Raw genomic sequence first — 7,466 nt, forward strand, 5'->3', positions numbered from 1 at the left:
CATGGATTCTGCCATTGATTTTGCTTCATTTGATTGGAGCATGGGATTTCCCATGGATTCTGCCATGGATTTTGCTTCATTTGATTGGAGCATGGGCTTTCCTGTTGATTCTGCCATGGATTTTGCTTCATTTGATTGGAGCATGGGCTTTCCCATGGATTCTGCCATGGATTTTGCTGCATTTGATTGGAGCATGGGCTTTCCCATGGATTCTGCCATGGATTTTGCTTCATTTGATTGCAGCATGGGCTTTCCCATGGATTCTGCCATGGATTTTGCTTCATTTGATTGGAGCATGGGCTTTCCCATGAATTCTGCCATGGATTTTGCTTCATTTGATTGGAGCATGGGATTTCCCATGGATTCTGCCATGGATTTTGCTTCATTTGATTGGAGCATGGGATTTCCCATGGATTCTGCCATGGATTTTGCTTCATTTGATTGGAGCATGGGCTTTCCTGTTGATTCTGCCATGGATTTTGCTTCATTTGATTGGAGCATGGGCTTTCCCATGGATTCTGCCATGGATTTTGCTGCATTTGATTGGAGCATGGGCTTTCCCATGGATTCTGCCATGGATTTTGCTTCATTTGATTGCAGCATGGGCTTTCCCATGGATTCTGCCATGGATTTTGCTTCATTTGATTGGAGCAGGGGCTTTCCCATGAATTCTGCCATGGATTTTGCTTCATTTGATTGGAGCAGGGGCTTTCCCATGAATTCTGCCATGGATTTTGCTGCATTTGATTGGAGCATGGGCTTTCCCATGGATTCTGCCATGGATTTTGCTTCATTTGATTGGGGCACGGGCTTTCCCGTGAATTCTGCCATGGATTTTGCTTCATTTGATTGGAGCAGGGGCTTTCCCATGAATTCTGCCATGGATTTTGCTTCATTTGATTGGAGCAGGGGCTTTCCCATGGATTCTGCCATGGATTTTGCTTCATTTGATTGGAGCATGGGCTTTCCAGTGAATTCTGCCATGGATTTTGCTTCATTTGATTGGAGCAGGGGCTTTCCCATGAATTCTGCCATGGATTTTGTTTCATTTGATTGGGGCATGGGCTTTCCCATGGATTCTGCCATGGATTTTGCTTCATTTGATTGGAGCAGGGGCTTTCCCATGGATTCTGCCATGGATTTTGTTTCATTTGATTGGGGCATGGGATTTCCCATGGATTCTGCCATGGATTTTGTTTCATTTGATTGGAGCATGGGCTTTCCCATGGATTCTGCCATGGATTTTGCTTCATTTGATTGGAGCATGGGCTTTCCCATGGATTCTGCAATGGATTTTGCTTCATTTGATTGGAGCATGGGCTTTCCCATGAATTCTGCCATGGATTTTGCTTCATTTGATTGGAGCATGGGCTTTCCCATGAATTCTGCCATGGATTTTGCTTCATTTGATTGGAGCATGGGCTTTCCCATGAATTCTGCCATGGATTTTGCTTCATTTGATTGGAGCATGGGATTTCCCATGGATTCTGCCATGGATTTTGCTTCATTTGATTGGAGCATGGGATTTCCCATGGATTCTGCCATGGATTTTGCTTCATTTGATTGGAGCATGGGCTTTCCTGTTGATTCTGCCATGGATTTTGCTTCATTTGATTGGAGCATGGGCTTTCCCATGAATTCTGCCATGGATTTTGCTGCATTTGATTGGAGCAGGGGCTTTCCCATGAATTCTGCCATGGATTTTGCTTCATTTGATTGGAGCATGGGCTTTCCCATGAATTCTGCCATGGATTTTGCTTCATTTGATTGGAGCATGGGCTTTCACATGAATTCTGCCATGGATTTTGCTTCATTTGATTGGAGCATGGGCTTTCCCATGAATTCTGCCATGGATTTTGCTTCATTTGATTGGAGCAGGGGCTTTCCCGTGAATTCTGCCATGGATTTTGCTTCATTTGATTGGAGCATGGGCTTTCCCATGAATTCTGCCATGGATTTTGCTTCATTTGATTGGAGCATGGGCTTTCCCATGAATTCTGCCATGGATTTTGCTTCATTTGATTGGAGCATGGGCTTTCCCATGAATTCTGCCATGGATTTTGCTTCATTTGATTGGAGCATGGGATTTCCCATGGATTCTGCCATGGATTTTGCTTCATTTGATTGGAGCATGGGCTTTCCCATGGATTCTGCCATGGATTTTGCTTCATTTGATTGGAGCATGGGATTTCCCATGGATTCTACCATGGATTTTGCTTCATTTGATTGGAGCATGGGCTTTCCTGTTGATTCTGCCATGGATTTTGCTTCATTTGATTGGAGCATGGGCTTTCCCATGAATTCTGCCATGGATTTTGCTGCATTTGATTGGAGCATGGGCTTTCCCATGAATTCTGCCATGGATTTTGCTGCATTTGATTGGAGCATGGGCTTTCCCATGGATTCTGCCATGGATTTTGCTTCATTTGATTGGGGCATGGGCTTTCCCGTGAATTCTGCCATGGATTTTGCTTCATTTGATTGGAGCAGGGGCTTTCCCATGAATTCTGCCATGGATTTTGCTTCATTTGATTGGAGCATGGGCTTTCCCATGAATTCTGCCATGGATTTTGCTTCATTTGATTGGAGCCTGGGCTTTCCCATAAATACTGCCATGGATTTTGCTTCATTTGATTGGAGCATGGGCTTTCCCATGGATTCTGCCATGGATTTTGCTTCATTTGATTGGAGCATGGGCTTTCCCATAAATTCTGCCATGGATTTTGCTTCATTTGATTGGAGCATGGGCTTTCCCATGGATTCTGCCATGGATTTTGCTTCATTTGATTGGAGCATGGGCTTTCCCATGGATTCTGCCATGGATTTTGCTTCATTTGATTGGAGCATGGGCTTTCCCATGAATTCTACCATGGATTTTGCTTCATTTGATTGGAGCATGGGCTTTCCCATGAATACTGCCATGGATTTTGCTTCATTTGATTGGAGCATGGGCTTTCCAGTGAATTCTGCCATGGATTTTGCTTCATGTGATTGGAGCAGGGGCTTTCCTGTTGATTCTGCCAGGGATTTTGCTTCATTTGATTGGAGCATGGGCTTTCCCGTGAATTCTGCCATGGATTTTGCTTAATTTGATTGGAGCATGGGCTTTCCCGTGGATTCTGCCATGGATTTTGCTTCATTTGATTGGAGCATGGACTATCCCATGGATTCTGTCATGGATTTTGCTTCATTTGATTGGAGCATGGGCTTTCCCATGGATTCTGCCATGGATTTTGCTTCATTTGATTGGAGCAGGGGCTTTCCCATGAATTCTGCCATGGATTTTGCTTCATTTGATTAGAACATGGGCTTTCCCATGGATTCTGCCATGGATTTTGCTTCATTTGATTGAAGCATGGGCTTTCCCATGAATTCTGTCATGGATTTTGCTTCATTTGATTGGAGCATGGGCTTTCCCATGGATTCTGCCATGGATTTTGCTTCATTTGATTGGAGCATGGGCTTTCCCATGGATTCTGCCATGGATTTTGCTTCATTTGATTGGAGCATGGGCTTTCCCATGGATTCTGCGATGGATTTTGCTTCATTTGATTGGGGCATGGGCTTTCCCGTGAATTCTGCCATGGATTTTGCTTCATTTGATTGGAGCATGGGCTTTCCCATGAATTCTGCCATGGATTTTGCTTCATTTGATTGGAGCAGGGGCTTTCCCATGAATTCTGCCATGGATTTTGCTTCATTTGATTGGAGCATGGGCTTTCCCATGGATTCTGCCATGGATTTTGCTTCATTTGATTGGAGCAGGGGCTTTCCCATAAATTCTGCCATGGATTTTGCTTCATTTGATTGGAGCATGGGCTTTCCCATGAATTCTGCCATGGATTTTGCTTCATTTGATTGGAGCAATGGCTTTCCCATGAATTCTGCCATGGATTTTGCTTCATTTGATTGGAGCATGGGCTTTCCCATGGATTCTGCCATGGATTTTGCTTCATTTGATTGGAGCATGGGCTTTCCCATGGATTCTGCCATGGATTTAGCTTCATGTGATTGGAGCAGGGGCTTTCCCATGGATTCTGCCATGGATTTTGCTTCATTTGATTGGAGCATGGGCTTTCCTATGAATTCTGCCATGGATTTTGCTTCATTTGATTGGAGCCTGGGCTTTCCCATAAATTCTGCCATGGATTTTGCTTCATTTGATTGGAGCATGGGCTTTCCCATGGATTCTGCCATGGATTTTGCTTCATTTGATTGGAGCATGGGCTTTCCCATAAATTCTGCCATGGATTTTGCTTCATTTGATTGGAGCATGGGCTTTCCCATGGATTCTGCCATGGATTTTGCTTCATTTGATTGGAGCAGGGGCTTTCCCATGAATTCTGCCATGGATTTTGCTTCATTTGATTGGAGCAGGGGCTTTCCCATGGATTCTGCCATGGATTTTGCTTCATTTGATTGGAGCATGGGCTTTCCCATGAATTCTGCCATGGATTTTGCTTCATTTGATTGGAGCCTGGGCTTTCCCATAAATTCTGCCATGGATTTTGCTTCATTTGATTGGAGCATGGGCTTTCCCATGGATTCTGCCATGGATTTTGCTTCATTTGATTGGAGCATGGGCTTTCCCATAAATTCTGCCATGGATTTTGCTTCATTTGATTGGAGCATGGGCTTTCCCATGGATTCTGCCATGGATTTTGCTTCATTTGATTGGAGCAGGGGCTTTCCCATGAATTCTGCCATGGATTTTGCTTCATTTGATTGGAGCAGGGGCTTTCCCATGAATTTTGCCATGGATTTTGCTTCATTTGATTGGAGCCCGGGCTTTCCCATGGATTCTGCAATGGATTTTGCTTCATTTGATTGAAGCATGGGCTTTCCCATGGATTCTGCCATGGATTTTGCTTCATTTGTTTGGAGCATGGGCTTTGCCATGGATTCTGCCATGGATTTTGCTTCATTTGATTGGGGCATGGGCTTTCCCGTGAATTCTGCCATGTATTTTGCTTCATTTGATTGGAGCATGGGCTTTCCCATGGATTCTGCCATGGATTTTGCTTCATTTGATTGGAGCATGGGCTTTCCCATGGATTCTGCCATGGATTTTGCTTCATTTGATTGGGGCATTGGCTTTCCTGTGAATTCTGCCATGGATTTTGCTTCATTTGATTGGAGCATGGATTATCCCATGGATTCTGCCATGGATTTTGCTTCATTTGATAGGAGCATGGGCTTTCCCATGAATTCTGCCATGGATTTTGCTTCATTTGATTAGAGCAGGGGCTTTCCCATGAATTCTGCCATGGATTTTGCTTCATTTGATTGGAGCATGGGCTTTCCCATGGATTCTGCCATGGATTTTGCTTCATTTGATTGGAGCATGGGCTTTCCCATGGATTCTTCCATGGATTTTGCTTCATTTGATTGGAGCATGGGCTTTCCCATGAATTCTGCCATGGATTTTGCTTCATTTGATTGGAGCATGGGCTTTCCCATGGATTCTGCCATGGATTTTGCTTCATTTGATTGGAGCAGGGGCTTTCCTGTTGATTCTGCCAGGGATTTTGCTTCATTTGATTGGGGCATGGGCTTTCCCGTGAATTCTGCCATGGATTTTGCTTCATTTGATTGGAGCATGGTCTTTCCCATGGATTCTGCCTTGGATTTTGCTTCATTTGATTGGAGCATGGGCTTTTCCATGAATTCTGCCATGGATTTTGAAGCATTTCCAGATTTTGTAAGAGCTGTGAACCTGGGAAAGTGCAAAAATGCTACACCTTGCCAAGCAAGGCGGATTGAGGAGAATTATCTTTATTTCTCTTTGTTATTTCCTCTTTTCATATGTGCTGCATTCTGCTGCACGCACAGAAGGAGGAAAACACCCATAAAGATTGTTTTTGTGCCGGAAGGTGATCCGTTCAGCACCAAAAGAATCCTGCCAAGGATGCACTGTAAGTGTTTGTTCATTTCCTTCTGAGACACACTGAGGACAAAAGAGAGCGCTGTAGAAAGAGGGTCTGGTGACATTGCTGGTTCTGTTATTTCTCTGCTGCCAGCAGCCAACCTTCATCTTGCAGTCAACTTTCAGGCACAAATATGTTGTTGATCATCTTATTGGTCACCATGACAACAGGTGCCCTGAAGATGATTGTGATCATTGTTCCAATGCACCTCTTACTTTGTGCATAATAATTAACGTGCATCCAGTGCCGAGACACCTCCGGGTATATGTGCACTTCATGAATCACAGTAACTTTAACATTAAAGCAATCCAAAGGAGCTCAGTTTCTATGAGGTCATTAGATTGCGTTTTCATAGGAAGGCTGGCAGGACAAGCCCCAAGGGACAGAACTCAAAACCGTAGCAAGATCCAGCCTTTCTGGACCTCAAGCAGAACCTAAGGGCAGTTCAATACACCTTAAAGAATCCAAGTTATTTCAATTAATGTCACATTAGGCTCTCCTAGAGTTTGTGGTTAGGGAGGGGTCCCTGCATGTACAGGTTGTCTAAAATGAGGTAAAGAATAAACAATAGAGGGAAAGACAGGAACAAGGAAAAATGGCAATGATTTTATAGAAGATAAAGACAGCCGGGGACATTTAAACTCACAGCAGATTTCTGGAGTGAATTACGCTCTGTCCTGATCATTACTCTCTTAATATCTATGTGCGCCTTAGTGTTTACTCACAACAATCAAAACGATACAAGTTTATGACCATCTTACCTCCAGTTATCAGTGCCTGGAGCATGACCACAGCTGCAAGAAAGGCCTTCATGGTGCTAGCGGAGTAAAGATTAGGGGATGGAGTCTCTGACCTGGATCACTTGCTGGGCCTTCTTCACAGCTCATGCTCAGGGCAGGTCTTTTATACTCTCAACGAAGCGGTGGGGCACAGGACTCCTGAGTTATGTGCACAGGATGTGCCTGAACTCTTTGTGTGTGACTAGGAGCAGTTCTCTGGTTCTGGCATCATACCTTAGAAATAAACTGTAGGAAATGATGTACGGCAGATTTGTTGAGTAAATACCAAATTGTACTGAGGCCATGATTATAAGTGCCGGGCTCAATTCCAATCCAACAAACATATATAAATATGTGTAGGAGTCACAATTATGAATAATCTACTTAGGGATATTTACTACGTGGTGGAGGATCTTCTACGTCAATCAAGCATTCAGTCGATCAATCAATCGGGCAAATCACCGGTAAGGGTCTTGAGGTATTGGAGATATTGACTGCTGCCTGGTTGTTGCTCATTTGCACATCCAGTTCTTTTCTGAATTGCTGGTGTGATGGATTGGTCCTCGGGTGCAGGGGAACGTTTTTCCATGTCTTGACCACCAGGTGCGATAAAAATCTTCCTCTGTTTTTGCTTCAGAGAGGCCTGGGGGCTGTCTGCGAAGAACAGGAAAGTAGATATAAGGTATCTGTGTGGCTGGTGGAAGGTCTGGTGTTTTTTGATGCATGCTGGTCCTTCGTTGTGCAGTACAGTGTATGAGTG

The 7,466-nt window shown here is 44.1% G+C and overlaps 1 pseudogene across 1 annotated transcript in view; it reads right to left on the minus strand.

Annotated features, from left to right (window-relative positions):
• The window catches only part of LOC144826897 (uncharacterized), a 53,453-nt pseudogene extending 46,664 nt beyond the window's left edge, over nucleotides 1-6,789 (minus strand). The window contains exon 1 of the transcript XR_013609965.1: nucleotides 6,689-6,789. The product of XR_013609965.1 is annotated as an uncharacterized LOC144826897 (transcript). The remainder of the gene's footprint in view (nucleotides 1-6,688) is intronic.
• Nucleotides 6,790-7,466: the final 677 nt, after the last annotated feature.

The sequence above is a fragment of the Lissotriton helveticus genome, chromosome 4_1, assembly GCF_964261635.1.
Source record: "Lissotriton helveticus chromosome 4_1, aLisHel1.1, whole genome shotgun sequence".
Classification (NCBI taxonomy): Eukaryota; Metazoa; Chordata; class Amphibia; order Caudata; family Salamandridae; genus Lissotriton; species Lissotriton helveticus.